The 23,145-nt window shown below is 36.7% G+C and overlaps 1 long non-coding RNA gene across 1 annotated transcript in view; it reads left to right on the top strand.

Annotated features, from left to right (window-relative positions):
* Positions 1-6,866: 6,866 nt before the first annotated feature.
* LOC141489625 (uncharacterized) overlaps positions 6,867-23,145 on the top strand; it is a 177,681-nt gene continuing 161,402 nt past the window's right edge. Inside the window, exon 1 of the long non-coding RNA XR_012468954.1 lies at positions 6,867-6,965. This is a non-coding gene — a long non-coding RNA (uncharacterized LOC141489625). The remainder of the gene's footprint in view (positions 6,966-23,145) is intronic.

Here is a 23,145-nt window from a genome sequence, read left to right as displayed (position 1 = left end):
CCATATTTGGGGTTTTCTTGGCAAATTTACTGGTTTATTATTTCCTTCTCCTGTTCATTTTATAGATGAGGAAACTGAGGCAAACAATGTTAAGTGCCCAGGGTCAACACCTAGTACGTATATCAAGGCAGATTTGAACTCAGGAAAATGAGTCTTTCTGACTCCATGCCTGGCATTTTATTCATTATGTAACTTAGTTGCTAGACATTTATCCCTCCCCTTATCCCCAACTCCTAAGGGAAGAAAGCAAAAATCTCATTCCACTCAAATCTTTTTTCACCTTGGAGAAATGACTGGAGAAGTGGTGTTCAGGCCCCATACCTTCTGGAAAGAACATGGTTAATTACCATATTTGGATGAACAGGGAGACAACTTTCAGGGTTTAACCATACTCTCTACCACTATGCTCTATAGGCCCCCTAGAAATTGCCATGGGACTTACCTATAAGTTCTTTGAAATCAAGTATCCTCTTTTAATCTCTTGAAGACCACATGGGAAGCTGAAACTTGTAGGAAACATAAGGAATATGAGTGAACAAATGACTGATCAAAATGTGATTTCTTTAAGACCAATAACAAGCTTTTGTATCAATGACTAAGATATATGAATAACATGAATGACTGGGAAGCCAAGGAATCAGTGAAAGAGAGATAAATATGGAGTCAGAAGAACTATGTCTGAATCTTTGCTCTATCCTTTAGTCCTTGCTCTACCCATGTGGCCTTGGGCAAGATTCTCAATTTCTCTGGCCCTTAGTTTCCTTATCTGTAAAATGAGGATCACTTGAACTGAATAATCTACAAAATCCCTCCTAACTCTAAATAAATGAATCTATGAGATGTACATTTTGGGGTATGGTCAATGGGGAAAGAGAGATGAGAACAAAAAAATTATTTCAATTTAATTGAAAATTTTAAAAAAGAATTTGTAAATTTCCAAAGTTGGGAATGGCTACCTTAAGTGGTAGAATCTAAATTTAAAAGGATTATTGTTGACTGGATGTACAGATCAGATTGAATAAGTTGTAGTTTACTAGGGATAAATATCACTCAATAAGGAAGGAATCCAAGGACGCATTTAGATGGTTTAGTGGATAGATCCCTGCACCTGGTATCAGGGAGATACTAGCTCAAATCTAGTCTTAAACACTCACTAACTGTGTGACCTTGGGTAAATCACTTAATCACTATTTACCTTAAGTCTCTGGAGAAAGAATTGCAAACCTCTCCAGTAGCTTTGCCAAGAAAACTCCATGAACTATTTATCGGATTGCTCAAATGTAGAGGGTCATGAAGACTGAACAACAACAAGCAACCCTTGTACCTGTGTATTGTGATTACTTTTGGGGATGTTAATATAAATCTTCTTGATGTGGCAAGTCAATCATAATGATGATGATGGTGATATTGTTTAGTACTCTCCTCTTTTCAAAAAAATCAATTACCCTAATTTAGGGAAAGTTCATTTGAATAGATAATGGTTTCAATGAAAACCAATGAGAAAAGGAAAAAAAAAGATCTTAGGGGGTTAGAGAATGGCTAGCCAAATATGTTAACTGTGGTCAACGCTTTGTGCTGGTCCCCCTTATCTAAGGACAAGGAATTGCTCAGTGGGCACAATTCTGGCAGGCAGCTCCAAGCTGGATCTAGCCACAATGCCGACATCCCAGGCCCTATTGAGGTGGTCTCTAGAGCAACAGAAGATTATTCCCTTGCCCCAGATATGGAGGAAAGGGAGGAAATTTAAAACTATACACAGTGTCATCCATGAATCTTTGCTCTTTCCAACCTCAACTGATCTCTCTTCTGCATTCCCTATCATCACAGATTATCACTATAACATAGAGGCAGTTTTGCATTAGGAAGACTCCTCTTCTTGTGTTCAAATCTGACCTCAAACACTTACTTACTCATTGTGTGAGCCTGGGCAAATCCTTTTAACCTCAGTTTCCTCATCTGTAAAATGAGCTGGAGAAGGAAATAGCAAACCACTGTAGTATCTTTGCCAAGAAAACCCCATTTGGGGTCATGAAGAGTCAGTCATAACTAAAAAATGAGTTCCATTCCCATTTTAAAATATATTAAAGGACAGTGAAAAAATTAATTGGATTTGAAAAAAAGAAAACATTCTCAAATTTCAAATATGTCAGTTGCTACTTAGGTAAGCTTAAATAAGTCATTTTATCTCTATAGGTCTCAGTATTCTCATCTGTAAAATGAAGGAGTTGCTTTTCCTCTTTCATATTTGGGGAGGGGAGGGGAGAGGAGAAGGAGAAAAGAGAAGAAGAAGGGAGGGGAGATAGGGGAGAGGAAGGAAAAGGAGAGAACAAGAAGGGAGGAAACGGGAGAAGAGGAAAATTGGGTTTATTCCCTATATTGAGAACTGTAGTTTTAACTCTATCTTTAAAAACTGGTGAGGGAGGCTCTAATATCTTCAGTGCAAAGAATCTCTGTCTACTCTACCTACAACCCCTATCCTTACCCCAATGCACCTCCCCACACATACACATCTTCACAAGAAGGTAGAAGGTAGGTCTGTCTGCCCAATGACTCCCTTGAGTAAATCTTTCACTTTCTACCCATTTTCCTTTGGCCTCCTCTAACTTCTTAAGCCCAAGGGACTGGGATTGCCTGTCCCCTATAGGTAGTGTTCCAGGCTGTCTCACTCACTTTGCTGAGTCATACAGTTTTGACACTGGGCCACCAAGACCTAAAAGGTTCAGCTTGGAAAGATTCTAATTAATCATTTTAATAATAGCCCTGGCAGTAGCAGTCCCAGCTACTGTGTCATCCCTGCAGCTGTTCACTCACTGTCAGCACTCAACACACATCCAGAATCCATGAGGTAGGAGATCATTGGTAGCAAAAGAAGATTAAAAAAAAAGGATAATCCCAATACAGGCATGTTGTGATTATCTGGGTGTGAATTATCTGTGGGAAACCTCTTAATTAATCCCAATTAATTTTCTTTTTACTACCCAACACCCTTCCTGGTCACCTCCTTCTGTTAGCATTTGGAATGAAAGCAAGGGAGACAGACTAATTTCAATTTCAATCAGAAAACATTTAATCAAGGTGGTAAACCTCCCCAGAGATGGGGAATATGACATAGGGAGAAATACTGTATATTCAAATAAAATCACAAATGCAAGATATATATATATATATATATATATATATATATATATATACACATGTATTTATGTACCCATATGTACACATACATGTGTGTCTGTGTGTATGTATATATAAGATTTCCTCTACATGGGAAGTGGATGAAACAACATTACTCCTTATTAAATTTGTGTAAGTTATTCTATTTGGGGATCTCAGTTTCTTCATCTGTAAAATGAAGAGGTTGGAATACATGATCTCTAAGCCTCCTGCTAGCTCTAAATACCCTCTGTGAATAATTAAAAGATTACTATGATTAGGGTCATATTATAACACAGAATTCTGTGTTCAACTCACAGTACTGTAGGATGAAATGTGTTATCATTCTAGAGTACAGACAGAATGGGTCCCCAATTTCCCCAGAGGAACAGAAGACCAGATGCCCTTTGGTTTCTCCATGTAGCCCATCCCCAATCATTATACAATGTTGGCTATGACCCCACCTCAGGGAGGCATCATAAATGAGTTTATTTTATATAGGGTCCTGGAACATGTGATGGGGAGCCCTGTAACTCCCTGGTTTCATGATGAAAACTGTATTGACTGTGAAGACTCCCACAAGAATAGGCTGGGGGCTCATGACCCATTTATACAGTGCCTTAAGGTTTACAAAGTGCTTTTCCTCAGCACAACCCTATAAGGAAGATATTTGACAGATGAGGATGTTGAGGCGCAGAAAGATTAGTCACACAGACAATTAGTGTTGGAGGTGATAAGTGTCAGAGTGGAGCTCACATCTAGTGGAGCTCACATTCCCAGTGCCTTTCCATTACGTTAATCTCTGACTCATACCAGCCTAACTTTAGTCCATCCTCCTTCCCCACCAAAGGAGTCTCCCAAATTCGGACCGTTGATTACAAAGGGGGGCAGGGAAGATGGTGTGGCTGGTTCTACTCACACCACTAGAGAAATCAGCCACTGCGAAGGCATCTGATTGGGCGAATGGGGGAAGGGAGAGAAATGGATGTTAGTGGCAACATCTCTATGAATGACTCATAAGACAGTTATCAGACTTTTGCTGTAGGGAAATACATTTTGGGGAACATAACTTATCTTTCAATAAACTCAGATTCATATAATAGGCCTTTGCTCTTTTGGGGGGTGGGGTGGGGTTTGAGTACCTTGAAAGTGTAGTGTATACTGAATGGAAAAGTATGAGAACTATATCTCTTAAGCCAAGCCCTATCTCCCTCCCTTCCCCTCCCCAAAATAGCAACCATGCTTAAAGTTTTGTATCCTGAGGGTCATTATAGTTTCCATTGCTATTATTACCACTGATATTATTACTAATACCCAAATTATTTCTCCCTTTTGAGAAAAAAACAGTAAAGGTTCTCATGCTGAGAAAGTCTAACTGTTCTGGGAGCAAATGGAAATAATCATCAAAGCAAGCAGGGGGTGGTATGTGTATCTCTTTTCTCTTTTAGAAGTCCCTAGTAGAATGGGAAGAGGAGGAAAAGAAGAGGCTGAAACTCTCTACCCCTCCCACCCCTAAATCTGCATTCTTTCCATCCCTCAAAGCCTCTATAGAGAATGAAGCTGGGATAGAGGTGTGCTTGTTTGGGATGAGACAGAAATATTCTGAGGCTGTGTGGAGGGAGGGAGAGAGAAGGATCCTAGCATAAGGAGTAATGACTTAAAGGAATCATTCACTGAGTAAAATAAAATTTCAGAAGTCAAATTGCAGGGATGATTTCAAGTAATCATAAAGGGTTTTTCAAATATATTCACTGCCAAGAGCTACAGATGTCAGAAAAGAAAATTGGTCCACTTACCAATAATAGTACTGGAGAATGGTGACAGGATTTGGAGGCAATAGATGCTTAAACGGGCCTCCTCTTTCCCCCAACTACCCCTTCCCCATTCTTACTTTGCAGGGTCTTCTCTCATCAGATATGTTGAAAAAAGAAATTAGTTTTTTTTTCTATATCAAGTGGGGTCTGGTTGAGGCTGGAAGAAGCTTCAAAGACAGAGAGACAGAGAGAGAGAGAGAGAGAGAGAGAGAGAGAGAGAGAGAGAGAGAGAGAGAGAGAGAGACTGAGAGACAGAGACACAGAGAAAGACAGAGACAAAGAGACACGAAGACAGAAAGACAGAGCCTGTGTGGAAGAGCTCAGGGACAGTTTTATTTTTTGTCTTCATACCCCCAATATTTGGCAAAGTGCCTGGTACATAATAGGAAATTAATAAATATTTGTTAAATGAATGAACTATACAAATTCACATCACATTCTACTCAGAAGCCTCTTTGTCCTTTTTTGTTGTTGTTATTTTCAGTCGTTTCATTTTTGTGACACCATTTGGGGTTTTTTTAGGCAAAAATACTGGAGTGGTTTTGACATTTCTTTCTCCAGTTCATGAAGAAACTAAGGCAAAATATAAAGAAAAGAAAGAAAAAGTTAGGTGATTTGCCCAGGGTCACATAGCTAGTAAGTGTCTGAAGCTGGATTTGAATTTAGGTCTTCCTGACTCCGGGTCCAGTGTTCCAGCCACTATACCTGCCTATCTGCCCTCCCTTTTTCTTTAAGTCCCATGAAACCAGGAATAGAAAAATTTCCTTGGAATAATACCTGGATGTAAAGATACCATCAACATGGAAAACTATTTCTTCTAATAAATTTTCTCCCATTAGGGAACTGGATGCTAGTTTCCAAGGACCAAGTGGCACAGACTAGGCTAAGGGATGATTTAGGATTAGAGTTAGGTTAGTTTATAGTAGCTACTGAGAGTGTGGATTTGCCAGTCACCTGAAAAATGGTAGTATGTAGTTTTATGGAAAGGAAGATGAATAAACATATTGCATCACAGAATTTGAAGATTAGAGATCATGTAATTTAGTCTTCTCATTTTATGGAAGAAGGACATAATCATAACTATAATAATTAATAACTATTATAATTAATATCGTATTTATACAACACTTTAATGTTTGCTGAAGTGCTTTGCCAATATTTTTCATTTTATGCTCACAGCAACCCATTTTATTATTGTTGTTCTATATTATTGTATATTATTATTATTATTATTATTATTATTATTATTATTATTATTATTATCCCTGTTTTACAGAGAAGGAAACTGAGGGTAACAGAGGCTAAGTGACTTGCCCAGAATCATACAGGTAGTAAATGTCAGAGAAGGTAATTACCTCCTGACTCCAGTTCCAGCATTTTATCTACTTTGTCAACTAGCTGCCTTTCCAAACATTACGAAAGCCACCGCGTCATATCATAAGATCATTTATCTGCTCATAGCTGGAAAGAATCTCAGAGGACATCTAGTCCAAGTCCCTCATTAATAAATAATAGAAGCCCAGGAAGGCTTAATGTCCAAGGCTATACTAGTAACAAGCATAAGGGTAAGATTTAAAGTCTCTGACTCTATTTCTATGCTCTTGTAGATTTTCTGGGCAGGATTTAGGATTTCGTTGGGGAAGGGAGTCCCTGAGGAATCTATTCTGCCTATGCAGACAGATAATTGTCCTGCAAAGTATTGTCCTGGGACATGGAAGGGTTAACTGACTTGCTCAATTAAAATAAAACAGTAAACCTGTTAAAAAACTAACCTTGAACCCAGTTTCCTGATTCTGCATCCACTATGCCACATTTGGCCTGGGTCAGAATGAAATCCCAATCCGTTTTCAGTAACCTCTTGACCTAATGTTTTCCTGAACTGAGCCTAGAAAAAGGTGTTGGAGCTACCTCTGTAAAAACCCTTGGTGAGTTCCTAACATACAAGTCCAAAGACTGAAATTCAGGAGAAACAAAGAAGTAAAGACTGTATGAAAAGAGGTAAGTCATATTAGGGAGGGAATGAAAAAAAAGGTGCCTAAAGGTATGGATAGAACCAGGAGTCTTCAGGTCAGAAAGATGAAGATTGAGAGAAAAGTCAATCAAAATAGATAAAATAGAATTATGAAGGGGTACAAATAGAGCAGGCTTATTCATTTGATTTTGGCATGCTTGAATGGGGGAATCTACCCCAAGAAATCAAAAACTAAAAAATAAATCCCATACAAATACCAAGATAGTCACAGCAGGATTTTTTGTGATAGCAAAGAACTGGAAATAAAGTGAGTACCCATTGATTGGGGAATGGCTGAGTTAATTGTGGCATACATATGTAATGAAATATTACTATGCTATAAAAAATGGCAAATGTTATGAATTCAGAGAAATAAGGGCTTGAATGGACTCATGAAAGAAGAAAGCAAGCAGAGCCAGGAGGGCAATAAAATTCAATGATTATAATAATGTAAACAGAAAGAACACAAAAAGGGAGTTGGTAATGACTCATTTTGGAACCAGAAAACAGATAATGAAACATACCTTGTTCCTCCTCTCAGTACAAAGGTGAGGGACTAGAGGGATAACATTTTACATCCATCTTGAGGTACAGTTACTAAGCCTATAGTTTTATTTGACTGTTTCTCTTTGTTACAAGGGAGATTAAGGCAACAATTATTTATTGTGTGCATGAACAATACTAAGCATTTATGAAGCAAATATGAGAAAAACAAACAAAAACTAAAACTAGACCCCTGTCTGAAGGAGTTTATTATCTAATCAAGAAAGATAACAAACAAAAGGGAGCTGAAGCGTAAGGAGGGTGACCAATGAGAGGTTGTTGCTCAGTCATATCTGACTCTTCCTAACCCCAAAGGTTTCCATGGGATTTTCTTGGCAAAAATACTGCAGTGATTTATCATTTCCTTCTCCAAAGGATTAAGGCACACAGAGGTTAAGTGATTTGCCCACACTGCTAGAAAGGGTCTGAGACTGGGTTTGAATTCAGGTCTTTCTGACTCCTTGCTAAATGCTTTAAATATTGACTCACTATCTCCACTAGTAGTAAAGGGGAAAGGGGGAAAAAAACCGTGGTATTGAAGTCTGGAAATTCAGAAGTAGAGACTAAAAAGGAATGAAAATTGGCCTTGGCTGGCATGAGCTCCTCCCCAAAATAGAGGTTCTAGGAGGAACTTAGCAATGGAAGAAAAGAACTGGAATGGTAGAGAGATGTTCCAAGGTTAAAAGATCCCAAGCACTGAGGAAAGTTCTAGAGTAAGATAATATTCAGGGTACAGTTGTATGTGTAACTTTGTATGTTTGGAGTAGGGAGAAGATCACAAATAAATAAAAAAGCATTAAGAGAAAATGCAACCTTTAAAATTTTAAAGGAGAGGGTCCCTTTTTGTAGCTTATGGGAAGAAATTTATAATATAAGGAAATTCTTTAAGAGTTATTCTTTTCAATGTGTTTTATTATAACATAGGATAGAAGATAGAGTATCTGCCTTGGAGCCAAAAAAAGACCTGGGTTCAAGTTCCACTTCTGACATATATCTGATTTGTGACTCTGGGCAAGTCAGTTAAATTTTCAGACTGCAGGCTATAGACCAAGACTGAATTACCTTAGTAAAAGGTGTTTCCTTATTTGAAAGTTCCCTGTGCCAATTAAATAAAATACCAAAAAAATAAAAAAATAAAATAAAACAGTTACTATTGCTAGGTTATGAAGTCAGTTACCCAATCTGAAAATTCAGTAAAAAAAGGTTTAGGGCAAGAATTCTCTATGTTTTCCTTTGTCATGTACCTCTGTCAGTTCAATGAAGCATATATATTTCTTCTCAGAATAATAATTGTTTTTTTTAATTGAAGGATTAATAACTAAATAATTGCTAAATTTTATTCAGAGGCTGGTGAAAATAAAAAAGGTATTTTTTTCATTTCTTCCTTTATTGAGCTTTTATGGATCCATGGACCAATAATTTAGATGAATCCCACTAATTAATCTGTGATGGGTTATTTGGAAAATTAGAATGTTTGAAGGAATGTCTCTAATCTTAAAAAAATCACTAATTCAAACTGGGTTCTCTGACTTCAATTCAGTACTATTAACAAATGTCTAGATTTAGGGCCATATAGATGTAGAGGGCTGGATCTGATTAGAAAGACTCAATTTCCTGAGATCAAATCTGGCTTCAGACATTTACTGGCTGAGTGAGCTTGGGCAGCTCATTTTACTCTGTTGCCTCAGTTTCATTCACTAAGAAATGAGTTGGAGAAGGAAATAGCAAATCACGCCAATATCTTTGCCAAGAAAATCCCAAATGGAGTAACAAAGAGTCAGAAATGACTGAATAGCAAACACCTGAGAACTATTTTGTATTTACTTCTGTTAGACATTGTGTACTACAATATAGAATGTAAACTCCTACAAGGAGCAGACTCTTGTTTTTGTCTTTTGTCTTTGTATCTCCATTACTCAACACATTGTTTGGTACATAGCAGATGCTTAATAAATACTCATCGAATGAATAAATTGAACAGAAGTAAATTACAATTCCTGTTTTCAACCCTGTCTGTCCCTAGATCCAAGAGACAGGATAGAGAGAAACATCCAATTGATAATATCTTATTAAAAGGCTGCCATCACTATGTAAACTTATTTGCACTAAAAAGATGTCTCTTAGCATCTCATTCAAAGATGTAATATCTATCTGTGAACTGATTAGTGGGATATTTCATTTTTGTATGTATCTAAGGGTAACACAAATAAAAATACACCTAAAAGAGTCTATAGATAGTAGTCTATAGATAGTAACAACATTTTGCTTTCAGGGTCTGCTTCATGAACTCTCTGACATCAGTAAATTCACTTAATGATTACAGTGTCACATTAGCCAGTTGTCAAGAGAGGTTTTCACCAAGTCCCTGCTAGTCCATTTTCAGTCAGGCTCAGAAATTCAGAGTCACTGGGTGGTCATTGATAATTATAAATTATATAATTATAAATGTCAAGAGTTTAGTCCAGAGAACTGGAGAACTGGATGGGGTTACATACAATTTATTAGCATTCTGCCTTTTCTTGCACCCCCATTCTGCCCACTCAATAAATGACCATTATACATAGAGCATCATATTTGGTATCAAAGGAAATAGAAAGCTAAGACATAATCTCTGTCCTTGTGAAATTTATAATCTCATGGTGTAGCAATCTACAACCCTATCTATCTCTTTTTCCGTTGAAATTAAGAGAATATGAAATTCTACTTAGATCCTGAATAATAATAATAATAAATAAAATTGAGCTTCCTCTTTCCTCCTTTTTCTCATCTCCTGTCACTCAGATGCTTTCTTCCACTATCTCCTCCTTCACTTCTATCTCACATGATGAAGTAGCTTTTATTCCTTACCAAGCCTAAATCTTCTACCAAGCAATTCCATTCCATCTCCTTCAAAAGATTGCCTCCTCTGTTATCCCTACCTTTCACTTATTTTTAATCTCTCTCTGTATACTAGCTTTTTTCCTGCTGCCTACAAACATGTTCATGCTTCCCCCATCCTGAAAAAAAAATCAACTCACTCAATCTTTTCATTTCAGGTAATGATCATCCTATATCTTTTCTGTTCTTTGTGGCTAAACTCTGCAAAAGAGCTATTTATGATAGGGCCTTCATTTTCTCTCCTTTCACTTCTTAACCCCTTACAATGCAGTTTCTGATCCTTAATCATGCCACCAAAATTGTTCTTTCCAAAGTTACCAAAGATCTCTTAGGTACCAAATTCAGTTGATTAATATCTATTTCCTTATCCTTATTCTCTTTTCACTTCTCAGTAGCCTTTGACATTGTTGTTCACTCTCTTTTCGTTGATACTCTCTTCTTTCTGGATTTTCAGGACATAATTGTCTCTTTGTTTTCCTCCTATCTATCTGACTACTCTTTTTCAGTCTTTTGTTGGATCTTCATCCAGATCATACCCTAATCTAAAACCTAAGTGTTTCTCTGGGAGAAGTCTTGGGCCTTTTACATTTCTTGCCTTCCTACTCCTTATTCCCTGACCTATAATCTTTAATCCAGTGACACTTGTCTCCATGAACAATATATTATCTCTTGGATCTGGCCATGTTCTCTAGTTGGCTCCCATGCGTGGAAGATTCTCTCTTTACAACTCTACCAAATGAATTACTGGTTTCCTTCAAGTCTCAAATTAATGTCTTTTTTTTTTTGCCTTCTTAATTTTAGAGCTTTACTTTTGTTAATTAGTTCCTATTTATCTAGGATATAGCTTGTGTCTTGTTCATTCATTTCAGTCATGTCTAACTCTTTGTGACACCATTTGGGGTTTTCTTGACAAAAGTACTAGAGTGGTTTTCCATTTCCTTCCTCAATTCATTTCACAGATGAGAAAAATCTAAGGCAAACTTACCAAGGGTCATACAACTAGTAAGTATCTGAATCTAAATTTGAACTCAAGTTTTCTGACTCCAGGCCTAGTACTATATCCATTAATGCTACCTAGTTGCCATATAATTTGCCTTGTATAAATTTGTATAAATTTTTGTATAAAATTCTATATTGCCTCTCCTATTACATTATAAACTCCTTGAGGGTAGGGCCTGTCTTATCTTTTGTTGTAGCCTTAGCACTAAGCAATATCTAGCACATAGTAGACAATTAATGTTTATTGATTGAGTGATTAATCAGACAGAGAAACTAGACTTTTCTCCTTCAGTCTTTCAGTCTACCAACACAACAAGTACTTATCAATAGCTTACTAAGGAGGCAAATGATAATGTAAATAGAGAGCCAGCCTGGAAGTCAAGAGGATCTGGATTCACATCTTGTCTTTGACATCGTGACACTTGTATGACCTGAGCAAAACACTTAACCTCTTAATTCTCTGGGCAGCACTTTAAGCCTATAACTTTTAGAGAAAGTGCCAAAGCATATTGGTAGAAGTTTCCTTCATCTAGTAGTTCCTGATATCAGTGAAATCATGAGTCCAATTCTACAGTAATAAAAGTGGTATTGTGGGAAGAATGCTGAGTTTGAAGTCATTACGTGGGTTCCACTGCTGTGTATGTTATTTACTACCTATAGAAGCCCTCTTTCACGATGCTGTGTGTGTGTGTTCATTTTTGTTTTGGTTGGGGTGACAGGAGAAAGATTCATAGAGTTTAAAATATGATTAACTTAGTGGATATGATAAAGTATCTGTCACCCATTTGTGTATGGGGACAGAGAATGGTTCTAGGTATTGATTGCCTCATGTTATTTATATTACTATTATATCTTAATTAAATAATTTTGTTATTGTATTTTTGTGATTGATCTTGTCTATAAATACAGAATTTCATTGTTGAGGAATATTGCCATGATTAGCAAAAATAATTATCCTCAAATAGCCTATATTGAATCTGAAAAAAGTAATAAGGGACTTTAGGATTAGCATTTTCAAGGGCTTGTGTTGATTAATATTTCTTATAAATTTCATAAGTTCATAGATATAGAGGTTGAAAGAGATTTCAGAAACAATAAGATCATAGATTTGAATTAGTAGTTATCTTTGTTATTTAGTTGATTCAATCATGTCTGATTCTTTGTCACCCCATTTGGGATTTTCTTGGCAAACATACTGAAGTATTTTTCCATTTCCTTCTCCAGTTTATTTTACAGATGAGAAAACTAAGGCAGAGTAAAATGACTTTCCCAGGATTATACAGCTAGTAAATATCTGAGGCTGGATTTGAACTCAGGAAGAGATGTCTTCCTGATGACAGTTTGGACCCTCTCTCTAAGTGTCACCTAGTTGGAATGGATCTTACAAGAAATCTAAATCAACTCTCATTTAACAGATAATAAAACTGAAGCTGAGAGAGGTTCATACAAGTGACAAAGGCAGGATTAGAATTTGGGGCTTCTGATTCTAAATTCAGTAATATTTCCACTGTTCCAGTCTTTAGAGTATTCTGCTTAAAGAAATTACTTAGAAAGAAGGTATGTGAGAACAATTAGAGTCAGAAGGCAGAGGAATTTAAGTGATAGGGCTACAATTGGTGTGGGGATATGTGGATATGGCATCCTAGAACCTAGAAGTTGAAGAGTGATTGAGATAAATGGGTATGTGAGAAGATTTGCAACAGAAGGGTTCATGCAGTGGGTCCAACCTGAATCTTGAAATATTTCAGAAAAGAGTATGATCCATGCACAGGGGATAGACTACATAAATCAATGGAAAGAACAAGACAATATTAGGGAACAGTTATGGGTTCATTTTGGCTAGAAAGATTTATTGAAACTGAAAGATATAACAGAAGAACTCAAATGATGGTCTAAAGGGTTGTATTTTATTTTGAGAAGACATTAGAGATTTTTGAGGTAGGGGTTTGATTTCCTTCAATTCTAAGCTAAAAATCCCAACTTCTGTGAGAAGACTTTAAATCCTCCTTAATCTTACTATGTTTCTTCTGAGATTGTCCCACCTCCAATTTATTCAGTATATTATCTTGTTTGCAATTGTTATCTCCTAATTAGACTGTAACCTCCTTGAACACAGTGACTTTTCAATCCATTTCATCTCTGTATATATGGCAAATCACTACAGTATCTCTACCAAGAAAACCTCAGATGGGGTCATGAAGAGTCAAATGTGACTGAAACAACTTAGCAACTATCTATATATTTGTATCTATCATTCATTGGTTCATTCAATCATTCATCATCTATCATTTATATTCCTTCCTTCCTTCCTTCCTTCCTTCCTTCCTTCCTTCCTTTCATCCTCCAGTCTTCCTATGTTACCTTTCTCAGTATCATTAGTGCTTAGTCATCTACCATTAGTACATAGTATGTACTAAATAAATGTTTGTTGATTGACTATCCAGTAAAGCATCAGAGTGACAATTAAGCATTGTTTTGGCAGCCATGTAAAGAACAAATTGGAGGAGACAGGAGGGAGCGAAGAAAGCTAAACTCTGGGAAGATAGAAACTATTATTTTTTTCAACTTCAATCCCCATTATTTAGCCCAGGGCCTAGCACATACTAAATCCTATGTATATCTTGGTGAATTGAATTGAATTGAAGACAAGTTTTTCTGATGATTTCGTTTACTGTAGCCCTGAGGATAGCAGTATCACCAACCTTCCAGTTTTCCTTCCTGGGTCTTCCTCCCCTCCCTACCTCCTCTCTAAGCTGGTAATTAAAAGTATCAAAGTAAAGTACTTCTGTCTCATTACATGTCCTGTTTATGTGACTCTAATATGCTTAGAGATGATTTGGAGGGCTGAGGAATCAGAAAAGGAGGCTTACTAAAGTCCAGTCCAGCTCCCGGTGTTCCAGAGATAAGAGCTTTGAGTCCAAGCTGTGAATTAATTCCACAGCAAACCAATAATGTGTTAATGTGGGTGAGGAATTAAAAATAACAGAGATACTGCACATTTCAGTGATTAATTAGCTGTACTAGTTAATTTTGCTGCTTGTGGATACAAATTACGGTTCTTAATAGTGGAATCATTTCCTATTGGTTACTGACTTGCCATAACTGGGATGTTTTGCCATAATCATCACTCACGTTTCACTGGGAAAGTACAGACATCCAACTGTCTCATTTATGCATTACAGTAAGGTTTCATTTGGTTAGCACTCTATGAACCTTATTAAACTCCCTTGCAAAATGTTCTAGCATTACTAAAAAGCCCCTTCTCAAATACATTGTCAAGTATATCCCCCTGGAGGAAAGCAGTTCAGGGAATGATTAGGAAATGGGGACTGGGGTTGGTATTCACTGGAATGCTAATTGAAGGCATGGTACCTGCAGGGCCAAGACTTGTAACACCTGGACAGAAGGCATGGGTGGATGCTAGCAGTGAATCATGACACAGTGGAATAGAATATGGTAATTGGAATCCAAAGACCTGGGTTCCAATCATTCTTGCTATTTCCTGGCTATGTGGCTTTGGAAAAGTCCTTGACCTCTCTGGACCTCAATAAAATACATTATGAAATAGCATTTTCTTCCTCAGAGTTTCCTAGGAAGTTTTGTTTGGAATTCTCCTTTATTATCATCCTATCCTACCTTGGATTATACCTCCTATCCCTCTGTCCACATAGGGAAACTTACACTTAATCTATGGGTGTTCTGTCCAAAGGAACATAACTTTGTGGAAATCTTGCAAGCTTTCTTAGTATTTACAAGCTAGATTTCTTTTTTAAAGATCATGTTTTAAACCCAAATCACTCTGGCTCTCATTGATTATCCAACAATAAATCCCAGCTCAAGTCTCACTTTGTCATTGCTTGAGCCTGGGTTGTCTCAGACATAATGTAATTAGCATTTTTTTCTGTTTAGGTCAGAAAAACTGAGGGTCTTCCCCCCAGATTGATTTTTTTTAGATGTAAAAGAGATCATTCTTTGTCTCATTTCTTTCTTAGCTTTAATCATTGAAGTGATTGCCTTAGATAAGCAGAGACTTGGGAAAGACTTTAACTTTAAAAGATCAAGTTCTCCCACTGCATCTAGGGCAATCTCTAGTTTTCCTGATCCATATCTGCACTCAACTCAAGATAGCTCCCAAGAAGAAAGTGAGACTAGTGACTTTGCAGTCTCCTGGAATATACCCTCCTCACCCCTAAACACACTTAAATCCAATTCACTTGCAAATCATGAAGTCTCCTTACTGGTGTCATTCATTCTCTTCTAGAACAATGGACAAATAGCAGGAAGACCAACAATATATATTCTTATAAAGTATTCTTTAGGGATTTTTGAATTTTTAAAAATATTTTGATAATTATATTTCTATATAACCAGTTTTCTTCATAATCTTATCTACTTTATTTTATTCAAATAAATATATGTGTGTGTGTGTGTGTGTGTGTGTGTGTGTACTTGCAATATGTATATATACATGTATGTAGCCACTGACTACTTGGGTTCGGTTTTGCCTATGAGGAATCATTATTCAGACTCGGGAAAGCAAGGGTGGAAATAAAACAAAAATTTATTAAAAAGACTACTACACATAGGAAGGGCTAGGGATAAAGAGAGAGAGAGAGAGAGAGAGAGAGAGAAAGAGAGAGAGATAAAAAAACAGCCAAGCAGAGTTGGCGGAGTCATAGTTAGAGAAGATTGGGGCCCTGAACTTCTGTCCAACCCAGGTTTTTGTCTTGCCTCTCATCCAGAGGGCAAAAGGTTAACTCCCTTTCTCTTACTAGATTATGACATAGGTAGAGGATAAAGCCTAAGAAAATCAGGATACAAATTTTACATTAAACAATGAATCAATGGTACATCAAGAATGGGGGGAGGGGTCTCACCCCAAGCAGCTTTTAAGATTACAATTGTTTATGTTACAATTATAATTCTCTACTTCTAGTCAATTTACATCTCAAGAGTGGGTAGTAGTCAAAAACATCTTTACCCAAGTTCTATATTCACAATTCTCTTTCCCCTGCATCATTCCCCCCCCTCAAAAATGTATGCAGGACCAGATTCTTCTGGGCCTTTTAGAGTCTATTTGGAGATAAATGTATTACAGCAAGGACTTCATTGAGGTAGGATCCAGGGAATAATTGACTGACACTGCTAGCTGGCATTTGCAGAGGTTGGTCTTGGAGCTATACAGCTAAGAGAAGCAAAACTCAAGGAAAACTTGAGCAAGCAAAAACCAGAGATATTGTAACAGAAAAGGCAATTTAGCAGAGGTTCAATAATTAGTAAAAAAAACTAGAAGGTCTATAAGGGACAAGAATCATACTTTATAATCCTAAATCAGTAGCAAAATACCTTTTATAAGACTATGGTTTCCATGGGGTGGCTCAGTGGTGCATTGGATAGAGCACAGACCCTGGAGTCAGGAATACCTGAGTTCAAATCCAGCCTCAAACACTTAATAATTACCTAGCTGTGTGGCCTTGGGCAAGCCACTTAACCACATTGCCTTGCAAAAACTAAAACAAAACAAACAAACAAAAAAGAACATGGGTTCCAATAAAACACAGATCAAACAAAAGCTCAAAAACAGCATAAACAAATGTACTGAAAAGGCATTTCAAAACTGCACATGACCAAAAAGTAATTTGCAACAAAATTTTCCATTTTAGCTTTGGCCATGTTAAAGAATGAACAAAAATTCTAGTTGAAGAATGGATCTCTCCTTTAAAGCCATTAAATATACCAATAGGCATTATCCTGATCCACTGGCTCACCCTCATACTTAATCATGATGTACCTGGAATGATCATGGCAATTTGATATTACAGAGCAGAGAGGGACACAAGGACATGTTCCCTTCTGAAGTCATACAGACAATATTTTTCAACAGACCAGGTGAAGAAACTTTTAACAGAATCCTACCATAGTTGAGGCTAGGTCATTCTTTCAAAGGTCACTTACTCTATCAAACCCCATAGGGCCAAATGGCTTTATTGGCATATTGCCTTTCTACTTTATCATACCTGATATCAGGCAGATCAATGTGTTGTAATATAGCAATTACCTATAACCAGAGCTTCAGGTGACTTGAGCACTAAGGAGAACCAAGAATATGCCAGGCTGTAATTTGGTATAAGATATTCAGGGAAAAGAATCTTAATTCAATTGTTACTCATGTAGCTAAGGACAGTGCTGTAAGTGAAATGCAATAAACAGATTTTGAGATGTAAAAACAATAATCCTAATTCACACACACACACACACACACACACACACACACATATATATGTAATAAAATCAACTTTTTGCAATGAACCCATTTAGTTATTAACTGTTTAAAATAACTAAATATCTCTTTCTGACTAGGAGGTTGCCTATCATCTCCATACTTCTCACATAACAATTGGCTAGAGATTGCCACAGAGAAATCTCAAATCATCATCATTTTATCTTCCTCAGTTACATAGGTACTTTTCCCTCAAAGCAAATAACCACAATTTAGTCCCAGTTTACATCTCTCTCTCTCTCTCTCTCTCTCTCTCTCTCTCTCTCTCTCTCTCTCTATATATATATATATATATATATATATATATATATATATATATATATAGCTAGAAGCTTCTGTATATAAACCAAACTACTACTAGCCATCTTCAGAATACAAAGTATTACTTTCAGAATTCTTTAAAACCATTGGAACATCTTAGGTAACTTTAAATTTCTAACATGTGTTATTGATTCCAATGCAACTAAACAATAGTAAAAACAACCAGACATTCAAGTCAATTAACAACATGAGTTATTAAATTTTACAAAATAATATTTCCATTATGTTATGCATGAATCCACAGATGTACCAGAAGGGGGCCATGATTTGTGATATTTCCCTTACTACTGCTTCAAAAACAATAACATGTTAATTCCAGGCTTTAACATTAAAGTATTCAAATAGCTTACATGTTCACAAGAGAACCATTGTTCATATTTCTTTGAAGTTACAAGATAATATTACATAACTGATATATACATATATATTCCCTTCCATAAACATATGATAGATGATATAACAAAGATTACAAACTTTCTTCCTTTACCCACAAAAGACCTTGTGAGATTGTTAACAATTATCAATTTAATATCAAAACAGATCAAATTACAAAATTTAGTACAATATCTCTTTCCCAAAAGAAATCAGTAAATTATATGATTCAGTATTCTCAAATTCTTTGATATACAATTTATCCCAATTATATTTTTCTTCTTAATAACACACAAATTCTCAAGACTTATTACAAAACTTACATGACTAAATTACTGTCAGTTAGTTTTTTTTCTTTAAAAAAAGGTGGTGACTTTTTTCCTGTCAAAGGCCTTCCTGCCCTCTTTTCAAAGTATCTTGAGGGCAGGGAGTTAGCTCACAGATGAGATCATTTCACAAACTTTGCCATTTACAAACTTGCAAATGGTATAAGGGGATAGGCTTAGATCTCAACTTCATTAATTCCTTAAAAGTAGGCACTTTCAAACAATTAAATTCAAAACCCAAACTAAAAGAAGTAACATTTAACTCAGGTAACTATTTCAGATCAGAATTAAACACACACACAGACACAGGAACAAACAACAAAAACAACTCTTTTGTATCAAATTTACCAAGGAGAGACTGATACCCTAGCTGGTACCAGATCTTAGAATATAGAAACATCTTCCCACCTCTCCAGGCCAGTAGAGAGAATTGAAATGCCCCATTGATGTTTAAACATGCACATATACACATATAACACATATGTTTATATTTTTTGAATGTACCAATTAAGACCAGTCAAAAAAATTATCAGAATTTCTTGAGGACCCTCTCATACATTATACACACATACACACACACACACACACACACACACACACACACACACACACATATTAAGATTTTGAAATCTCCAACCAACAGTTAAAATTGAATGCATTCTTAAGTATCCTTATAAGGTTCAAACACAGTTACTCTATTACAGCAGTATTAGTTATTAGCACAAGCTTAATTGAAAGATGAAATCTGAATTTCCTAGTCCCAGAAAAAGTTATCTTCCCGTTTTCTTTAATTGACCACAAGGTTTGTCAATGAAACTGCCCATTTCCCTTACCCTTCCCAAGGGTGAGACTTTCTTGACCCAGCTAAATGGGGCTTGGAATTGATAAATACATGTAGCCTAAGAAAAACCTGGTCATTGCCCAACTCCCCTTCACCAAACCAAGAAGAAGGCATGGGGTCTCCTGTTTTCTAAAACAAGTTTTTTTTTCTTTGGGGGAGGGGTCTTACATTTCCTGCAATGAAGCATGCATTCCATCTGAGACATAGGTTTGAGTTCAAAGTTCTAAAAAGGAAGATTTCACTTCCTCTCCCCTCCCTCTGTAGAGGGTGGGGGCAGCAGAGAATGAGAGAGCATTTCAAAGAGAGAAAGAGAGAAAGAGAAAGAGAGTACCACCCAAGGATAATTTCCAGGAGCTCAGATGTTTTGCTTTTGTCAAATCTAATTCTTCTAAGGAGCAAGCACACAACTGGGGGAGGAGTATCAATACTGGACTTTCCCCCATATATTTCCCCCATATAATTCTTTATCAATTTATAGGTATGTAAACATGACAATTGGACATATACCAAATTTCCTTCCTTAACAATCCTCACTCACAGTGGGGTATCAACCAAACACACCTCAGAACTGCCATTCCTCTGGTCAGTCTGAAAACAGGACAGGCCCACACCAGGACTACTGTGAAACACCACATGGACTCAGCTTAACTGACAACCCAGAAGGAGGGCTAGAGGTCCAATAATTTTCCTACTTTTCTAAGAATCTAAGATCTAATAAAAAGGGGTATGCTCTCCTAGCTGGCTCACCAAATATGTAGCCACTGGCTACTTGGGTTCAGCTCTGCCTATGAGGAATCCTTATTCAGACTCAGGAAAGCATAGGTGGAAATAAAAACAAAAGAATTATTAAAAAGGTTATTACACATGGGGGGAGGGGAGAGAGAGAGAGAGAGAGAGAGAGAGAGAGAGAGAGAGAGAGAGAGAGAGAAAAGAACAGCCAAGCAGAGTTGGCTGGGCTATAATCAGAGAAGACTGGGGCCCTGAACTTCTGTCCAACCCAGGTTTTTATGTCTTGTCTCTCATCCAGAGGGCAAAAGGTGAACTCTCTTTCTCTTACTGTACCAGGAATTAGGTAGAGGGTAAAGCCTAAGGAATCAGAATACAAATTTTACATTAAACAGTGAATCAATGGTACATCAAGAATGGGGGAGGGGGGATCTCCACCCCAGGCAGCTTTTAAGATTACAATTGTTTCTGTTACAATTATAATTCTCTACTTCTTGTCAATTTACATCTCAAGAGTGGTGGCAGTCAAAAACATTTCCACCCAAGTTCTACCTTCAAAATTCTCTTGCCCCTGCATCATGTATTTGTATATATGTAGATAGATAGATAGATAGATAGATACATACATACATACATACATACATACATACATACATAGATACATAGATGATAGATTCTTAGAAGGTTTTCACAGATGTCACCTGACTGCCAAAAAGATTCATAACCGAAAAGAAACTCTCATAACCCGGTAAGAAACTCTTTCTGACTTAGAAGGAACATAGATTTAGAGCTGAAGTTGATCTCAGAAATCAAAACCCCTCTTTCTACAGATGAGAAAATTAATATCCATGGAGATTAAGTGACTTGTCCAAATTCAAAGAAGTAGTAAGTAATCATCAAATGTGAGATTTGAGCATAACTGTTCTAAGACAGGGGAGTATCTGTTTGCATTTTCAAAACATGGTAAAGTACCTTTGCATACTGTAGGTACTTAATATATATTAACTGAATGGAATTAAACATATTTTTATCCTCCGCAGTAAAATGTAACATTTTTTTGTGAACCTAGACTTTAGAAATATTTATAATTGTCAAAATCTTTGTATACATAGCACTGGCCATAGTCTAGCACTTGTTCAGCTGTGTCAGTTATGTCTGACTATCACCTCTTGGCAAATAGAGTGGAGTGGCTTGTTATTCCTTTTCTAGCTTATTTTACGGATGGGGAAATGGAGGGAAATCAAATTAATTGACTTGTCCAGGATCAGATAATTGGTAAATGTCTGAGGGACCAGATTTTAACTCAGGAAGAAGAGTCTTTCTGTCTCCCAAGTCTGCTACTCTCTCCACTGCATCACCCACAGGCCCATAGTAAGCATTTAATAAATGCTTGTTTTTTGCCATTGTCCTTAAAAAATAGGCTTTCTCAATTTACTTCTCTCAAGTACCTAATAGGAAGAATTTTGGAAAAGACTGAGGACCATTTCTCTCCTCCTCTGTCTAAATCTTTTCTTAGTCTATATCCTAGCTCCTTTGTTAGCTGAAGTGAATGTCATCAGGGATCTGGAATGATAGAATCTTAGTTTGGGGAAGGACCTCAGAGGTCATCTCTTTCAACTTATATCTGAAGCAGAAATACTTTCTACAACATCCTATATGAATTGCCATAGAACCTCAGACTAAAGATATCAAGAAATCAGAAACTTGCTCCCTTCTGAAGTAGTACATTCCACTTCTGCATAGCTCCTAGTGATCCATTGCTCCTAGTTCTCTTCTCTAGGGCCAAGAGGTAAAAGACTAATTCCTCATTCACATGACAGTCATCTATCTCTTTTTAGAGAATAAATGGCTCTGCCTCCAGGAAGGGATTTTCATATCTTAAGGGGATAGATTTTAAGATAACTCAAGGTCTTGTCTAAGGTCTTATCTTGAAATCATACCATCACTATAATAGGTAACCTGGCCAATCTCTCCTGGGTTAGAGAATAGATTTTGGATTTGCACTTTAGAACTGATATAACACTTGCAGGGTCATCTAACCATGGGACTTCAAAATGTGTGAGGGTTGATTTCACATCTAACCAGGAATTCCAGTATTCCTATTAGTGGTCCCATGCAACCTCTGCCTGAAGACTTCTAGAGGTGGGAGATCTCTTAAGGTAGCTTATTTGATTTTGGATATCTCTAATTGGGAGAAAATTTTCTGCTGTCAGCTCTAAATCTGTTTCCCTGAAATTTCTACCCATGGCTTTTTTGTTATGTTCTCTGGGCCCAAGCTGAACGAGTTAGACTTTCTCCCACACAATCTTTTTTTATTATTTAGAAATTCAAAGATCATTATATTTGTGATCCATTTTATTTTTTAATTTATTTTTTTAAAATTTTCATGCATTTGTACATGCTTATTTACAAGTTACAAAATTTTCCTCCACCTTTCCTTCCCCCCTCCCCTCCCCCCATGGGGAACAGTTAGGTTAGCATTTTACATACATATTTTATTAAACATATTTACAAATTAGTAACTTTTGGCATGAGATCTCCCACATAATTCAATGACTGAAGATAGTCATCATGTCTCCTCTAATCTCTTAATTTCAAATTTCCAGAATGGAATGTTTTGCAAATTAGGACAACATTGTGTGGGACAAATGCCACTTAAATAAATTTCAGAGATCTCTCAAGGTATGAAAAGAAGGCTTTATTGCTTTCTCGAGAAATGGACCACAATCAATTAGAGAGATTGAGACAAAAGCAAAAGGCCCAAGAATCACATTTATCCTAACTCAATTTATGCCCCCCACTGACCCACCCTTGTTAATGAGGAATGTGGTTTTACAATCTAGACCTGCAAACTAATCTAGGGAAAAGAGTATAAAATTCAA

The sequence above is a fragment of the Macrotis lagotis genome, chromosome 5, assembly GCF_037893015.1.
Source record: "Macrotis lagotis isolate mMagLag1 chromosome 5, bilby.v1.9.chrom.fasta, whole genome shotgun sequence".
NCBI lineage: Eukaryota > Metazoa > Chordata > Mammalia > Peramelemorphia > Peramelidae > Macrotis > Macrotis lagotis.
Note: the sequence above shows the minus strand (reverse complement) of the source record. Positions and strands in the feature narration are given on the sequence as shown.